Source organism: Schistocerca cancellata, chromosome 8, assembly GCF_023864275.1.
Source record: "Schistocerca cancellata isolate TAMUIC-IGC-003103 chromosome 8, iqSchCanc2.1, whole genome shotgun sequence".
In the NCBI taxonomy this organism is placed as follows: domain Eukaryota; kingdom Metazoa; phylum Arthropoda; class Insecta; order Orthoptera; family Acrididae; genus Schistocerca; species Schistocerca cancellata.
Genome location: NC_064633.1, coordinates 243444226 through 243462996, shown reverse-complemented (window position 1 = coordinate 243462996; position 18771 = coordinate 243444226). Strand labels below are relative to the sequence as shown.

Genomic DNA, 18771 nt, shown 5'->3' with positions numbered 1-18771 from the left:
CGTGAGCGGATCCCGTAACCACTTCGGCCATCCGGACACATCTCTGACCGAATCAAATTTCCAACCTACAGACGCTGCAAATGGCTCTGAGCACTATGCGACTTAACTTCTGAGGTCATCAATCGCCTAGAACTTAGAACTAATTAAACCTAACTAACCTAAGGACATCACACACATCCATGCCCGAGGCAGGATTCGAACCTGCGACCGTAGCGGTCACGCGGTTCCAGACTGAAGCGCCTATAACCGCACGGCCACACCGGCCGGCCTACAGACGCTGCAATACAGCGTCCATTATCCACATACCCTGTACTCTCAAATTATTGATTCCCGTAGGTGTTCGGACGAAAATGGTGCATGCACACTGAATCAAACGACAAGGAGCCGACGTGCTCTTAAAAATGTACATAATCGAGTTCGTACGTGTCCGACAGAACAAACATCGCTCTAATATGTATTTTGTATAAAAAGCTATGGTAGCGCTGCCGTAACATGAAAGACATGACCCAAATGGCATGCAAGCTATTTGTAGCTGACAGCAGAAGGTCGTTTTACGCTGATACGCCAAAACATTACGACCACTGCATACCGCCTGGTAGCGTTGAAGGCACGTGACACGATGTTGTTGTTGTTGTTGTTGTGGTCTTCAGTCCTGAGACTGGTTTGATGCAGCTCTCCATGCTACTCTATCTATGCAAGCTTCTTCATCTCCCAGTACCTACTGCAGCCTACATCCGCCTGAATATGCTTAGTGTATTCATCTCTGGTCTCCCTCTACGATTTTTACCCTCCACGCTGCCCTCCAATACTAAATTGGTGATCCCTTGATGCCTCAGAACATGTCCTACCAACCGATCCCTTCTTCTAGTCAAGTTGTACCACAAACTCCTCCCCAATTCTATTCAATACCTCCTCATTAGTTATGTGGTCTACCCATCTAATCTTCAGCATTCTTCTGTAGCACCACATTTCGAAAGCTTCTATTCTAAAATGGTTCAAATGGCTCTGAGCACTATGGTCATCAGTCCCCTAGAACTTAGAACTACTTAAACCTAACTAACCTAAGGACAGCACACAACACCCAGCCATCACGAGGCAGAGAAAACCCCTGACCCCGCCGGGAATCGAACCCGGGAACCCGGGCGTGGGAAGCGAGAACGCTACCGCACGACCACGAGATGCGGGCAGCTTCTACTCTCTTCTTGTCTAAACTATTTATCGTCCATGTTTCACTTCCATACATGGCTACACTCCACACAAATACTTTCAGAAATGACTTCCTGACACTTAAATCTATACTCGATGTTAACAAATTTCTCTTCTTCTGAAACACTTTCCTTGCCATTGCCACTCTACATTTTATATCCTCCCTACTTCGACCATCATCAGTTATTTTGCTCCCCAAATAGCAAAACTCCTTTACTACTTTTAGTGTCTCATTTCCTAATCTATTTCCCTCAGCATCACCCGACTTAATTCGACTACATTCCATTATCCTCGTTTTGCTTTTGTTGATGTTCATCTTATATCCTTCTTTCAAGACACTGTCCATTCCGTTCAACTGCTCTTCCAAGTCCTTTGCTGTTTGTGACAGAATTACAATGTCATCGGCGAACCACAAAGTTTTTATTTCTTCTCCATGGATTTTAATACCTACTCCGAATTTTTCTTTTGTTTCCTTTACTGCTTGCTCAATATACAGATTGAATAACATCGGGGAGAGGCTACAACCCACCCTGTCTCACTCCCTTCCCAACCACTGCTTCCCTTTCATGTCCCTCGACTTTTATAACTACCATCTGGTTTCTGTACAAATTGTAAATAGTCTTTCGCTCCCTGTATTCTACCCCTGCCTCCTTTAGAATTTGAAAGAGAGTATTGCAGTCAACATTGTCAAAAGCTTTCTCTAAGTCTACAAATGCTAGAAACGTAGGTTTGCCTTTCCTTAATCTTTCTTCTAAGATAAGTCGTAAGGTCAGTATTGCTTCACATGTTCCAGTATTTCTACGGAATTCAAACTGATCTTCCCCGAGGTCGGCTTCTACCAGTTTTTCCATTCACCTGTAAAGAATTCGCGTTAGTATTTTGCAGCTGTGACTTATTAAACTGATAGTTCGGTAATTTTCACATCTGTCAACACCTGCTTTCTTTGGGATTGGAATAATTATACTCTTCTTGAAGTCTGAGGGTATTTCGCCTGTCTCATACATCTTGCTCACCAGATGGTAGAGTTTTGTCAGGACTGGCTCTCCCAAGGCTGTCAGTAGTTCTAATGGAATGTTGTCTACTCCCCGGGCCTTGTTTCGACTCAGGTCTTTCAGTGCTCTGTCCACCTCTTCACGCAGTATCGTATCTCCCATTTCATCTTCATCTACATCCTTTTTCATTTCCATAATATTGTTTTCGAGTACATCACCCTTGTATAGACCCTCTATGTACTCCTTCCACCTTTCTACTTTCTCTTCTTTGCTTAGAACTGGGTTTCCATCTGAGCTCTTGATATTCATTCAAGTGGTTCTGTTTTCTCCAAAGGTCCCTTTAATTTTCCTGTAGGCAGTATCTATCTTGCCCTTAGTGAGATAAGCCTCTACACCCTTACGTGTGTCCTCTAGCCATCCTTGTTTAGCCATTTTGCACTTCCTGTCGATCTCATTTTTGAGACGTTTGTATTCCTTTTTGCCTGCTTCATTTACTGCATTTTTATATATTCTCCTTTCATCAATTAAATTCAATATTTCTTCTTTTACCCAAGGATTTCTACTAGCCCTTGTCTTTTTACCTACTTGGTCCCCTGTTGCCTCCACTACTTCATCCCTCAGAGCTACCCATTCTTCTTCTACTGTATTTCTTTCCCCCATTCCTGTCAATTGTTCCCTTATGCTCTCCCTGAAACTCTGTACAACCTCTGGTTTAGTCAGTTTATCGAGGTCCCATCTCCTTAAATTCCCATCTTTTTGCAGTTTCTTCAGTTTTAATCTTCAGTTCATAACCAATAGATTGTGGTCAGAGTCCACATCTGCCCCTGGAAATGTCTTACAATTTAAAACTTGGTTCCTAAATCTCTGTCTTACCATTATATAATCTATCTGATACCTTCTAGTATCTCCAGGATTCTTCCATGTATACAACCTTCTTTCATGATTCTTGAACCAAGTGTTAGCTATGATTAAGTTATGCTCTGTGCAAAATTCTACCAGACGGCTTCATTTCTTACCCGCATTCCATATTTAACTACTATGTTTCCTTCTCTCCCTTTTCCTACTCTCGAATTCCAGTCACCCATGACTATTAAATTTTCGTCTCCTTTCACTACCTGAATAATTTCTTTTATCTCATCATACATTTCATCAATTTCTTCATCTGCAGAGCTTGTTAGCGTATAAACGTGTACTACTGTAGTAGGCAAGGGCTTCGTGTCTATCTTGGTCACAATAATGCGTTCACTATGCTGTTTGTAGTAGCTTACCCGCACTCCTTCCACTATGTAAGTGGAGCAGGCACAGATGGGGGATCACCCTGGCGAAGATATGGGCTGCAAGTGGGGAAATCCATTGAGATAAGTGACTTCGACAAAGTGCAGATTATTATTAAGCAGAACCTGTGGACGAGTATCTCGAAAACGGCGAAGCTGGTCGAATGTTCACGTGCTACTGTCGCTAGCATCTACGGAAAGAGGTAGTTCAGTGAAACTACCACCACGCGCTAAATGGTTGGCCGTCCACGAATCTTCGTAGAAAGTGGAGACTTCTCTGCTCTGTAAAGTGGGATAGACGGAGATCTGTGGCATCTCTGCCGAAAGAACGCAATGCTGGTGCACACGCAAGTGTTTAGGAGCACACCGGTCATCGTACATTGTTGAACGTGGAACTCCGCAGCAGACCACCCTTGCGTGTTCACATGCTGACCCTACGAAATCGTCCTTTCATCAATTACGGCATTACTTCTGTAGTGGGCATGGGACAATCGCGATTGGATCGTCGATCTATGGAAAGGTATCGGCTCTTAGGTTGAATCACATTTTTGCTACACTACGTCGAGGGTCGTCTCCATGAATGCCGTCATCGTGGCCAAAAACGTGCACGGCGCCACGGAACCAGACTAGTCTGAGGTATTATGGAATGGAAGATGTTCTCCTGCGCCTCCACAGAACCTGCGACAGTAATCGAAGACACGCTGACCGATGCGAACCGCCTGCATCCCTTCATGTTTGATGTCTCCCCCGACTGCGATGTCATCTTTCAGCAGTCGTCCGTGTCTCGGGGCCAGAACCGTGCTATGGTGGTTTGAGGAACATTATAGTGCACTCACGTTGATGTAACCGAAGTCGCCTGATGTATATCCTATGGATACACATATGGATCGATTGCGGGCGCCATCATCGCGTACGCAAATCAGCTACCCGTGAATTACATGACCTGAGCTTAGACATCTAATGTCACACATCTCCAGAAACCTTCCAACAAACTGCCGGATCCCTGATACGCAGAATCAGTAATGTGTTTGGTTCCAAAGACGGAGAAGCAGGTGGTCATAGTATTTTGGCTAATTAGTGTAATTGCTGCAGTAAGCGTCGACAGCTGTGTTTGAGTCAGTCGCAGCAGGCGAGTTCAAGCGCCTTAGCACACAATCACTACAGCATAATACTATAGCTTCTTGTGACATCACCTTCATTCCTCACTCAGAGCCGGCCGCGGTGGCCGAGCGGTTCTAGGCGTTTCAGTCAGGAACCGCGCGACTGCTGCGGTCGCAGGTTCGAATCCTGCCTCGGGCATGGATGTTTGTGATGTGCTTAGGTTAGTTAGGTTTAAGTAGTTCTAAGTTCTAGGGGACTGATGACGTCAGATGTTAAGTCCCATAGTGCTCAGAGCCATTTGAACCAATCCAATCAGAAGAAAGCGACTGCACGTTCTGGCACCGCATCCCATCATCCTTCGTGACAATGCGCGATGCCACATAATGAACCCCGTGCAAGATCTCCTGCTTACGTGACTGTTTGAGATACTGGATACTAGAATACCCACCTTATTCACTCGATACCAGTACGTGCAATCACGAACTTGTCTCGGAAATGGATGAACCACTTCGTCGCACTTGCTATAGCAGAAGATATCTTCCTTGCCACTGGGCGGTCCTTGGGACACATGGCTAGCTGACAGCTTACGTCACCTTCCATCTGTGTGGGGGAAACTGAGTGAGATGTGGGTCGATTACATTGAGGGCATTTAATACGGTGAATGCCTGTCAATAAAGTCTGGTATCACTGACAACACTGCTCCCATCACTTTTTGTACATGTACATAGACATCTTTTTGGGCAGCGGTTGATACACCGAGAAAGGGCTAGGTACGATTACGTTAAGGGAAGGAGGATTAGGGTTTAACGTTCTGTCAACCACGTCATTCGCAATAGGGTACAATCTCGTAATGAACAAGAGATGGGGTACAAGTGCGTAACGAACAGGAGACGGGGCAGAAACTCGTAATGGACAAGAGATAGGGCGCGAGCTCGTAATGAGGAGGAGATGGGGCACGAGCTTGTAAGGAACAACAAGCGGAGCACAAGACCGTTGTGAACTGGGCTCAGAGAGGAAATCGGCTGTGTCGTTTGAAAATTGTGTGAATGTTTTCTGTGGTATTCACAAAATACTTTTGGTGTGAAACATATAAATACGGGAGGAAGACAACCTCCTCCATTCGAAAGTAGTTGTTTTTATGAGGTGGCTAGCTTGTCCACAGAGAATGTACAACCTCGTCACAGGACCGAATATAGTTAAGCAGTAGCTATAGCAAAATGGCGGCAACAGAGATTAGCACCAAATTAGAACAATTTCATACGTATTTGACATTGTATTAACTGCTAGGGACGATCTGAATTGTTATATTATCTTCAAATATCAGGTACCCCAAGATCGCTTGTAATTGTTTTTATTTATTACCGGTTTCGATAGAGCTGTGCTGTCATCATTGGATCTCGTAACACACAAACAGGAGCCCATGATTATTTCAAACTTGCAAGACACAGAGTGACGTTGCGTCATTTTACAATACAAGGTAGCAAGGAACATCAGCATATCGAATTAAAAATTCCATAAATATAGAACATAGTTCATGTTGCGCCGACGTCCGAGCGTGCTCGTCCACTTAGCACCATAAAGGCGCCATTGTGGTCTAAGAGAACGAGTGCGCTAGGGTGCCAACAGAACATTTAGAAAAAAAGTTTTGTCACTTTTTCTCTGGATGCAGACAGTTAGGGTATATAGATTTCCTTCTGGGGAAAAGGTGGCGTCAGGAAGCAAATCGGGTCACCAGCTCTCACCAACATTGGCAAAACTGATACAAAATTGCTGATCCTGTGGATAAACGAGGTCTAGCTTTGCAAAAAAAAAAAAATATTTAATTGCTTGGAAGTAAATAGGGTATTTAACAAAAACTTAATTATTTCATGGAAAATTGAAATATTTCACGTTAGCTAAGTAAGTCAAGTGTCAAAAATATCCTCTTTTCAAGGCTAGCTATTTCGCGCATAAAAACTTACAATGGTTTGTTATTTAACTGTCAAAAAGGCTTCCTGCGGATCAGTCGATAAATTTAAATTTCGAGAACGGCAGGCATTAGGAAGACAAACGAGGCGCCAGTTTTTTTCAGAAGTTAGCTATTTCTTCGCATTGAAATTTACTTGTGTGATATTTTAAAAAGTCGGTCAAATGTTTCATGAAATTATTTTTCTGAAGGAAAGGAATAAAATAGGTTAGAGAGACATTTGACGCGCCTTTGAATGATGCTCGAAATCATGTACTTTAAATGAGGTCCGTCAAATGTTTTTATTCCTCAGTTTTAGAAAAGTCATGTCACGAAACTTATTTCTTTTTTAAATTTTAGTCTACCACAGACAGCAGGAAACTGGTATAGTTTGCAAGGCCACATCTTGATCATGGCGTAGTTCCGAGCATTGTTTCTAGTTCGGTATGGTCGTTCCAGCTTGCTGGCCTATCATTCCTAATGAAGTGTTTCACCTGCTCCTGACCACTTTCTTGCAGGAGACAGTTAACATTTTGATACTCATCTAACTTAACTTCGCATAAATCGTTCATCAGAATATTAACTACTGCCAATTTCTCTCATTACGGGCTGTGATCCCGAAACTGTCAAACAGTATGTATACTCCTTGTCTAAATTCTGTACAATTAACATACTGGAAAAAAGTATGTCCAGGAGTGCTTACCTGTTCACATTTGATCTTCAGTGTCCCAGTTTTGTCAGTTAAAAGTAAATACACGTGGTATGAGAAGCAACGACTAGTTTATGGCGTTATTTATCGACATCTATGGATGAGTCACCGAAACCTTGCACTACAAATACTGCGAAAAAGAAAAGTGCTTTTCGGTTTTCACAGAATGGTTTGGCAATCAGGGCTCATATTGTTAGCCAGGAAAGGGTTTAACGTCCCGTCGACTTCGAGGTCATTAGAGACGGAGCACAAACTCGGATTCTGTCAGTTATGGGGCAGGAAATCGGCCGTGCCCTTGCAAAGGAATCATCATGGGTTTTGGTTGGAGCGATTTAGTGATATCACCAAAAGCCCAAATCTGGATGGCCGCACGTGGGTTTGAACAGTCGTCCTCCCGAATGCGAGTCTAGTGTGCTAACCACTGTGTCACCTCGCTGTGTGCATTGTTAGCTAATAAACAGATTGTAATAATACTTAGTGCATTTTTGTGCAAAGATATTCTTTTTTAAATAGAACAATGCGTGTTGACATTAACAGACTAAAGGTAGGATGAATTAGAATGACAGTGGTGTTTCTTGCAGTCGTTCAAGTGCGAGTCGTTTGAGAGATATCGTATTCTGAAAAGTTCCTACACCGACACTTGTCCAATACCTGTGGTAGTTCTCACTAAAGAACAACGCAAGGGCAGACACTAGTTATGACGGTTCTGATCAGTAACGAAACAACTGACCATCACAGACTGTTCAAAATAACCACCAGTAGCGGCTATAAACGCTTCTGGAACGGCTGCTGTACACTTTCTAGTATTTCAGCGTAGGTGCAGGCTGCAGTAATACGTCGTTGCATAGCACTGGATGTAGTTGGTATATCCCTGTAAGCAGCGTCTTTCAGCTTTTCCCACAGAAAAAAAGTGTACAGGTGTCAAATCTGGGGAACGGGATAGCCAAGGCGAAGAGCCCCTGCGTCCAATCCAACGATTTGGAAACAATTCTTGAAGACATGCTGCAGTACTTCATGTTGGTACCACAGTTTCCTCCTAGTCTGCAGAGGAACGTCTTCTAGCATCCGTGGAAGATGGTCTGTTAGGAGGTTGCGATAGTTCTGCATGTTCACTGTTCTGTCTATGAGAATCGGGCCTGTGAGCTGATGGTTCACGATCCCACACCACACTCCATGTACGCTGACGTTCCACCTGGCGAAGCCAATGGCGTTTTTCCACAGACCACTGGTGCATATTTCGGCGGTTTCCCTGGCCGTGATTAGCAAATGTCACTAAACACAATACGTGATACATATGGAGTATCCTGTCTTAATGTCCATCTACAGAAGTTAACACGATTCCCATAACCGTTTTCATGCAGCCCTCGATGGAGAGGGATGCGATAAGGATGGAACCTATGTCCATGGGGAATGTGTGGGACAATTTCCTGACACATGCCACTTCCTCGTGCGATGTCATGGGAGCTAACGTGCGGATGAACTACAACAGCAACAAGAACATTAACTTCCCCCTCTTCTGTCGTAACTTGTTTCCTTCTGTTACGATGTGTAGCGCTACACTACTACTTTCACGTAAGTGGTTGAACAGGTTGATAAGTAACTGCCGAGATGGCTGGCTCTGAGCACTATGGGACTTAACAGCTATGGTCATCAGTCCCCTAGAACTTAGAACTACTTAAACCTAACTAACCTAAGGACATCACACAACACCCAGTCATCACGAGGCAGAGAAAATCCCTGACCCCGCCGGGAATCGAACCCGGAAACCCGGGCGTGGGAAGCGAGAATGCTACCGCACGACCACGAGCTGCGGACACTGCCGAGATGGGTGAAGTCTAATGGGATATCTTGCTGCATACACTGTACAAAAACGAACTGCATTCTTCCTACACTCTCCATACACCAAGAGCATGTCGGCTTTTTCTGTTTTGATAATCCCAACGTCCACTCACGACCTACCGCTTGGATTGCCACACACTTACTGACAAGCAAGCTTCAGTGTATTCAAGGAAAAGCAAAGCACACTGTAAGCAAACATAACAATATCGTACCCGAAAAATACGCAGGTTGAATGGTACAAGTAAGCGTCTGCGTGGGAACTTTTAAAATACGATACATCGTAAACGACTCGCAATACAGTCCTGCAACAAATATCACATACATTCTAATTTAACCTGCTTTCAGTTTGTTAGTGTCAATAGGCATTGTGCTATTTGGAAAGGTGTATGTTGGCACAATATATATACTTTCTAAGTATTATTGCAATTTGTTGATTGGCTAACAATACGAGTTCTATATTACCATTCCATTCTATGAAAACCGCATATCAATAGCACTTTACATTCCTGCAATATCTGCGGTGCAAGTTCTAGGTGGAACACACATTCTTGGTAAAGAATTGCACAGCAAATGACAGAGGGTACTTTATACAATGTGGCAGGCGCCGATACGTAATTGATACAGTACTGACAGCGTTCAGCAGCGTAGAGTTTCGGTCCGACATGCAGTTTTGTGCAGAATTACTTCCTAACATCATTATCTGTCCCGTTTCTAATTCATTTTGGCAGAGAATGGTGTATTTTATCTTTCTCTTTAGCTGAGTGTATAGCATTTGTAATCTTGTTTCTATCTTGCAAGGAATGCTGGAAGTATGAAGACCAGCCAAAGTAATGCCTGACCAGTAACAGCGCTCTAAAGCAAAAGATGGCAGCACTGTATAAGTGTAAGAAATGGTCGCCAAGCCATTGATGTCTATTTAGACAGGGTTTCGTATCTGAATTCGTTACTGCTGAAGGTGAAACACATAATAGCATTCATGAAAGGGTTGGGGAGGAGCGTGGAGACGCTACGGTGGACGTCAGCACCGCCAGACTGTTGGTTTGTCGCTGTAGAGCAGACACGGTTGGTTGAAGCAACGCGGAGCGCCCGGCCAGCGACTGCAGTGACGTCACACAACATCCATCCACGTTTCGTGGAAAATATGCCGCCCACACCCCTCCCCGGCAATGAACTTGTGACGTAGCAGTTGTTGCGTTGCCCGACGTACGTCGCGAACGCTTGGCTACATCCGAGGCCAGGTGGGAAACCAGTACATGAATGACAGGGTACCCAATAAAATCTGTTTTGAGTGTGTGAGTGTATTTAAACGCGCATGTACGAGGTATTAAACTGGTCTGAAGTAATAACACGCTTCCAGCTGGAGGCGGTTGCTGCAACTCGTAATACCGATAGTTTCACATCCTCTGACGTGCGCCAGAGAGCCCTTATATCTCGTTGGTCCCAACATCCAGGCTGTGAGCCAAATCATCAGTGACGACTGCCAGATAACAACAAATGAACTGTCTCGCCACTTATCCATTGGTAAAGGCAGTGTGATGGCTACTATTGACAAACTGGGTTGTTCCAAGATTTGTGTACCCTGGGTAACAAAAATATTATTATTATTTTAACGTTCTGATATTTGACTTATCGTCACTCACCTTTTTGTTTCCCAATGCAATGTCCTTAAGTCTGAATTACAATCACTTAATTTTTAACACACTTTAAATATTCTTTCTTCATGATCGAATTAATCCTGTGACACAGAAGACATTCTAGAGAGGGCGGAATAGAAATCTGATGCAGACCGGCGGCCAAACTTCCACATCCAGTAGTCGAGAGGAAAATGGCTGTTCCTTCTCTTGTTGGTCCCTCGGGCACTAGCGAGTCGTCCATGAGATTTTTCCAGATCTTTCCCTCAATGAAATTTTTTTGGATCGTTTTAATTCTTAAAATGTCTTAATAATGTCTTTTACTGCAAAACACAATAAGTTAGTTTTTCCAGGTTGTTTAATTTTCTTACCGTTTTTGGTTAGAAAGTCTGCTGTTGCATTCCGTCTCATCCTCAGTGAGACGGTATGCTCTGAAAGGCGTCTTGTTATTATACTGAAGACATTTAATAACTTCTTACACTTACTTAATCTGAACGATTTTTGGATCTTTTGTGTTGAAAAATGCCGGTATTTCTGCTTTGGAATCACAAAAATAACAGCTTTGCCGAATGTGATGTAAATTGTGATGCAGTTTCAATGGCTTCAACTTCACCTTAAAAATTTGAGTGGTTTGGACTTAAAGTTTCACAAAAAGAGAGAATTTTGGTATACATTCCTAAGCCGTCTGTTCCTTCTTTTTCTGTTAATGAACCATCTGCATAGATGTGGAGCCACTGATCTTCAAGGTATCTCAGATTTATTGTTTTTACTACTTTAGCTCTCGTTATTAATCTATCTTTCTCACTTTCTATATATTATGTGTAGCTAGTATTGCAGTTGAGCATTGGATGGTTCAAATGGTTCAAATGGCTCTAAGAACTATGGGACTTCACATCTGAGGTCATCAGTCCCCCAGAATTAGAAACTACTTAACCTAACTACCCTAAGGACATCACACACATCCAAGTCCGAGGCAGGATTCGAACTTGCGACCGCAGCAGCAGCGCGGTTCCGGACTGAAGCGCCTAGAACCGCTCGGCCACAGCGGCCGGCGCAGCATTGGAGAGAGTGGGAAAATAATTTTTTCAACGCCAACTTCCGGCAGTTGATATTGTAATCTTATGTCTTCTATTGCATTCAGTATGTTGCACAATCAGACTTCCATTTGTTCTGCCCACTGAAAGATGTTCATCGGGGGCATCACTTCGAAGATGTGGAGGCTTTGAAAAATTCTGTGCTTCAGTGGTTGAGGAAGAACGATCATAATTTCTACCTCACAGGTATACGTACTCTTGTTTCAAGGTGTAAGGAAAATGTTGACAAATGTGATAATTATACTGGAAAGTAACAAACTAATCGTGGATGTTGTAGTTGTTATACTTGGCATATGGCACTTACTTTCCTTGTAAAATAAAGAAAGGATAGGAAGCATTACTTTCTGACTAACACATTCATGTTGACTGGTGTTAACATGGATGAGAAAAATCACTTTACAACAACCAGAGATTTTTCGATCTACTTATTTATATTCATTAAAAATCGACAAATTTCGTTAGCGACTCATAAACGTCAGACGCATCGCTGTTGGATTAGGTTGTAAACGTCTTTATGGAATTACGACAATATCACTAAACGGATAGACTGCTGTTTACCACATGGAGGAGACACTGAGTCGCAGACAGGTATAAGAAAGAGACTGCTGTACATTTGAACAATTGGTAGATTTATACTGATGGTACTGCACAATAAGAATAAGTCGTCGGCAAATACTCTCAGGAACAGAAGAGGTTCTCCTCTTGCTGCCTACAGTATTGAGCAGGTACTGCAGGTACAGGTGCGTTCTCTTGAAACAGCGCTTGTGTTCTCGCAGGCCTCGGTGGGCGACGCTCCGAGCCCCACGGGCGTTGGGGCCAGCGCCGACGACGAAGACGACGACGAGACGCTCGTCGACATCGAGAGCACGGAAGACGAGCCACCCCCGGCGCCCACCCCCGCCACCCCCACCAACGCTCCAGCGCCGCGGCTCTGGAAAACCGCCTCCCCCAAGGTCGAGGTGAGTACACTTGATTCGCTTCCTCTCATTCACTGCGCTACACACCTGCGTTATTGCTATCGATTTTTGGTGAAATGTTTGAGCGGTGCCGAAAATAAGACTCCCTAGATATTACAGAATGGATTTTTGTCCGAATTTTCATAGTCACTCGAAGACTGTGAAATGCACAAATTGACTTTCAAATTGACCAGTGTGAGGTCTAGTTTTGCAAAAATGTACTTAGTTGCTTGAAAGTAATCAGTACAATGAAGAAAAACTTAATTAGTGATTTGAGGGAAAATTACACAATGGATTTTTATCAGAGTTTTAATAGTCAAACGGAGAGTGAGAAGTGGACAAATGGCCTTTCGAACTGATGAGCATGAAATCTAGTTTTGCAAAAATTCATTTAATTGGTTAGAAATTAACCAGTGCAACGAAGAAAAACTTAATCAGCAACTTGAGAGAAAATTACACAATAGATTTTTATCCGAATTTTCATAGCCGAATGAAGAATGGGAAATGGAAAGATAGGAAATGAAACTGACCAGCATGAGGTCTACTTCTCCAAAAAATGCTTAATTGCTTAGATGAATCAGGCTAATTAAGAAAAATTTATTTAGTGATTCGGGAGAAACTTTTTTTCCGAATTTTCATGACCAAGAAAGAGTAGAAAATAGACTAATTGACCAACCTGGGCTGTAGCTTGGCAAGAAGCAAAATTAATTGCTTGAAAGTAATCATGGCAGTTAAGAAAAACTAAATTAGTGAATTGAGGGAATATTAAAATATTTCACGAACAGCTGCTGTTAGCTATGCAGTTAACGTGTAAAAAAGTTCTCTGGGGAAGGCCTAGCTATTGTGGGCATAAAAAGGTTTTATATTTAACTGCCAAAAACTTGGAAATAAAAAGAAATTGAAGGAATAAACTGTAAAATGTTTACCGCAACTATTTGTCTAAAAGTAAGAAATAAAATAGTTTAGAAAAACATTTGATGCGCCTTTGAACGCTGATCGAAACCGTACAGTAATTTAGGAGCCGATTAACAATATAAAGTACCACGTTCAACTTAAAATCTTAGAATTTTAAGGAATAGCGCTCTCAACTTTTAATTCTCAATCGACACGTAAAAGCCTCTAATCTATTCATTTCGTACTTTAGACAAGTCATTTCTCGAAACACTTGACCTTTTCATTCAAAAACTTTTTCCAGTAAAATCGACGAAAAAAGTCGTCCAGTGTTGTCTTAATATGGGTTGCGAAGCAGGGAAGTGACCTCTCTTCAATGTAGATGTACCATTACGAATAGTGGAAAATTACATGGGTCAAAGTGTGTGCTTACAACAGTAGGAATGTTCCCGTAAGTATGGGTCCACGAAGAAGGGATTTCCGAGGTACATTGATGTGCCAAAATATTTTGAGTATCTCTTAGTAGCAGTTTTGTCCTCGTGCGGAATGAAATACTGCAGCGATTCTGCAAGGATTCAACAAGTCCTTGATATGTGTCCGGAAGTACAGGGCACCACATGTCTTCGCGCAGGTCACGCAATCCCCGCTGGTGGTTTGTGGACGCCGAGCTAACGCCTTATAGCGTCCTATATGTGTTCCATAGTGTCCACAACAGGCGAACTGCAGGTTAATTTGGTTCAGATGATGATCATTGCTACTGCCCTGGATTTAAAGAACACTCCAGTAAAGGCACATTGTAGAATTTTGCACTTAATTTTATGGTCATTTCGTCTTTCTTGGTAATGCTACAAAGTGTGTTGGATTAGTATATTTTAGTAAATAAGTATAATCTAGCCGTATTTATAAAATTCGAACGTTTAAATGTACAAACAGAAGCTATACAGTGTAACAAAGTGGTACTGATAAATTTTCAGCACCCGTAGAGCTGTCTTGAGGAACAAATTTTCAAGATACAAAGCCACGTCTGGAAAATTCATGAAACTACGCCACAGAGCGTTGAAACTGTAACGGATGACACCTGCCTCTAGGCTACCCTATAAAGAGAAAATATGAGTTTTATGCAGAGAGAGAATAAATTCTTTTCCCGATTACAAAAAATTTATTTCTAACCAAATTTGATTGATACGGCTATGCGGTTTGTTACATAGTTTAAACCATAAAGGCTTATTATAGATACAATTCCACATGTGCTTCGTATACTCGGCACTCACTTTCTCTCTATGTCTTTACCAACACTTCTCCCGTCAGCGCCTCTACAGCACCTCGTATTCGTATCGTAAGAATTTGCATATCAGGAACTGGTGAACTGGACACTTTACCCGTAACGTAACCCCATAAATGGTCAACAGAAGTTACGTCTGCTGAACACGGTGGCCATGATGTTGGAACGTCTCTAGCGATCCTTCTGTTCGGAAACATTTAATCCAAGAACTGGCGAACAAATAATCCTCAGTTTGGCAGAGCAACATCTTGTTGAAACAATAGCTATGGTTGAAATTCCAGTAGCTGAAGTACAATGTAAAGTTCCAAAATTTCCAGGTGATGAGTTAAGATGTCGTTTGCCAGAAGCCACATAGACTCGTGGAAGTGTATCCAGAAAAACGGATGAGTTAAGCTACCATTTGCAACAAACCACATAACTGTAGCTGGCATAGTTCTTTACGAATAAATATTTGTTATCATGAAATTACACTATACTCATTATCTACATTAACGTACCTGGAGCAGAACTCCTCGCAACAGGCTTCACAGCATTTAAGACATCACACTCTTTCTATTTATGTTCAGTGTTTGTTTACTTAAAACCAAGTGCACCTAAATACTGTGTGTGTGTGTGTGTGTGTGTGTGTGTGTGTGTGTGTGTAAGCTAGCTGAAATGTATATTATCGTAAAAGAAGTTGTCATAAACAGTAAGATGCGATGCAATATAAGTATTCTAAAACGTAAGTCTTTTCATTCCATAAACATTTCGTTAACTTATGCCTAAACTTCCGTTGATTTCACCAATACTACGACCATCGCCTGTAGCTGCACATGGCCCAGAAAGTAATGTTTCTGTAACACATTCATCTGAAGACGAGCCTGCACTAGCTGTAAAACCAGTTAATGGCACAGTAACTCATATCAGATTGAAAAAGCGACTGGTTGCATATTATCTTTTCTATAGTCCTAAACAGCTAAAGTGATCACCTGGGAAACCAAAATTTGATTTCCGTTATTTTTCATAATTATTCACCGAATCAAAAATTTAAAAAGCTGTCATAATGAACTTAAGAGGTATAATCTGACGTTCACGCTTTAACACAATAAGCCAAGTAGTATTAGAAAGTGTGTACATAAATGTCTTAAGCGAGCGGAACTCACGGTTTGCGAATTCATCTAGAATTTAAGAGTAAGAATATTTTGCGAATTCCAGAACCTTTCAGACCCTTTCGAAAGTTTTTCTCCCTGACACCGCCCACAAAATATTGAAAGGAAAAAAGTTTGTCGCTTACTGTATGTTCGCCGTTCATACAATAAAACTTCAGCATCAGCATGACGTTTTATTACTTCTTAGCTCCTATTTTGCAACAAATTTTTCATGTTCCAGTAAGAGTACGTTCAAAATTACATCACTGTATGACGCATAGTTCACGTGGTGTTACTTCGTAAACACTGAAGTGCGTGAAAAAGTAGCTTTCCTAAAAACCACAAATTACCCAGACTGTACGCATCCATAGTTTGACAATTAGAGCACGTAGCGACGTAAAACAAACTTCAAACATAATTTCAAACCTTTTCTAAGTTTTTTCTCGCTTACTGCCCACAAAATAAAGAAAGAAAACGAGTTTAGCCTCACTAAATTTTCCTTGTTCGTGCGTTAAAATTTAAAACCATAAAATATGTTAAGAATATTTTTAATAATCAAACGTGCCCTTTCTTCTTTCTTAACCTTGGTTAGTTTACTTCCTTACACTAAAGACACAATTAAATGCATTTTGTGACATAGTCTCACATAAATTGCAAAACTGATACCGTAATATTTGCACGAAATTATATTATGAAGCTGTAGTTTATTGACTTTGCTTTTGTAGCGTATCATTGCTGTGATTAAGTCTAAAATAAGCGGTCTCGTGCTTTACTCTATTTGAAAAAAAAGAAAAAGATCTTGCTGCAACGTGTAAAACGGTTATCACTCTCTTCGCCTACGAGTTCAGGGCTGGACGGTTCTCTTTAGTCTCTGGGCAAATACAAGGAAACTACTGAAACCAATATACGGGTAATTAAGGCTTTAAGTCTTCATCCACAAAGGCTTTACGTGTTTAACGTCAAATATTAAACAGATTAACTCTTTTTAAAGTACTCAGACGTCTGAGGCTGTTTCATATGTGGGAGTTCGATTCTTTACAGAATCGGGGGGTGAGAGGAAGTATAACAAATCAAGGCCAAAATACATTTACTCTCCTGACAGTCAAAAAGTAAAAAAAGAAATATCGCACATGTTTCTAGCAAAACATAAGGAGATGGCTTTGACGTATCACACACGAATATTTTCTACATTCTACGTTGTTTTGTGGGGCACTTGTGTCCCACTACATACAAAATTACGTACAGTTCAGTAGAATTACTAGGTGTGTAGTAACGTTTCGGAACTGTGTCTATAATGTATAAGAAAATAATTAGTTACCTCAAGCGTTCTGGGACTGGAGAAGATAGTCACTTGATCTGATTTGCGTCAAACAGACACACTATAAACACGCGTCGTCCCATTTGATCACTCAGACCCTTCTGTATATCCACCCCAAATCCCGTGATATATTTCTCCCAAGTTCCGAAAGCGTATCGATGGATGCTAGACAAATATGGGATATAGACGTCACAATGCTCAAAAATTCTTATTACTTCATTGGGACACGTGTCCCATCAATCGCGAAAGTGTTAAAAACAATGTATTATGGCTTTTGCGGTAATACAGACAAAATGCAGAACGAGGTGGAGATAAGGAAACGACGTGGGACTGAAATCCAGCGCAGCGGCGGCCTCGACTCCCTCTGTCCACGGTGGCCTCGCGCATGCGCCGTGCGGCGCTGGCTTAATTAACGCGGGTGTCAGGACGCGCATGGCATACGGAGGGCCGCATTAGCCGCGCTCATCTCCGTAATGAGCATCAGCATGCGCCAGCCGCCGGAAACTCTCGCGAAAGCAATCCGGGCGGCCCCAAATTAACTTTGAACTTCATTTTCACGCCGTAACGGAGGCGTCCATCTCTAACGTGAGGCCCGCCAAGTCTCTCGGGCCGGAAAGAACTTAACGGCCTGTGTCCGCGACTTTATTCCCTTTAATTGGCTCTTCTTTTCGTGCGCTATTTGCATTCTGCGGCTTAAATGCCGCATTTCGAGGGAAACTGGGAACGGGAGTCCGCTCTCGCAAGCTGACACTTTTTAAGGCTTCGTTACTTCGCCAGCGTTTCTACGCTAAACGTATTTGCTTAACGCAGAACTTCGTACGATTTATTTACTTTTTGAAACCTTTCATCTGACACGAACATCGGTAGCAAATACCACGTTATTAGCAAACACACTGGACTCGCATTCGGGAGGACGACGGTTCAATCCCGTCTCCAGCCATCCTGATTTAGGTTTTCCGTGATTTCCCTAAATCGTTTCAGGCAAATGCCGGGATGGTTCCTTTGAAAGGGCACGACCGATTTCCTTCCCCATCCTTCCCTAACCCGAGCTTGCGCTCCGTCTCTAATGACCTCGTTGTCGACGGGACGTTAAACAACACTAACCTAACCTAACATATTAGCAAACGCAGGCGTGGCATGCCGGGGACACAGCAACATTTGTCAATAACCCATACGAACAAATTATAAAAAAATGTGTGTGTGTTTTCCACATCTCCTCATTGGACCGATTTCAATCAGAATTGGTGCACATATCCTTTACGGTCACGCAACAATCGCTGTCGGGGTAAGGATCACCTGCCAATCACGGTTCAGGAGACATGACATCGTAAACAAAGAGATGCGTGAAAAATTGCTGCACCATGCACGACCTTTAAATTTATTACTTCTGTGCTACTAACTCTACT

The 18771-nt window shown here is 42.3% G+C and overlaps 1 protein-coding gene across 1 annotated transcript in view; it reads left to right on the top strand.

Moving 5' to 3' along the window:
* Positions 1 to 18771, top strand: part of LOC126095491 (SKI family transcriptional corepressor 2) — a 195166-nt gene that overhangs the window by 25116 nt on the left and 151279 nt on the right. The window lies entirely within an intron of this gene.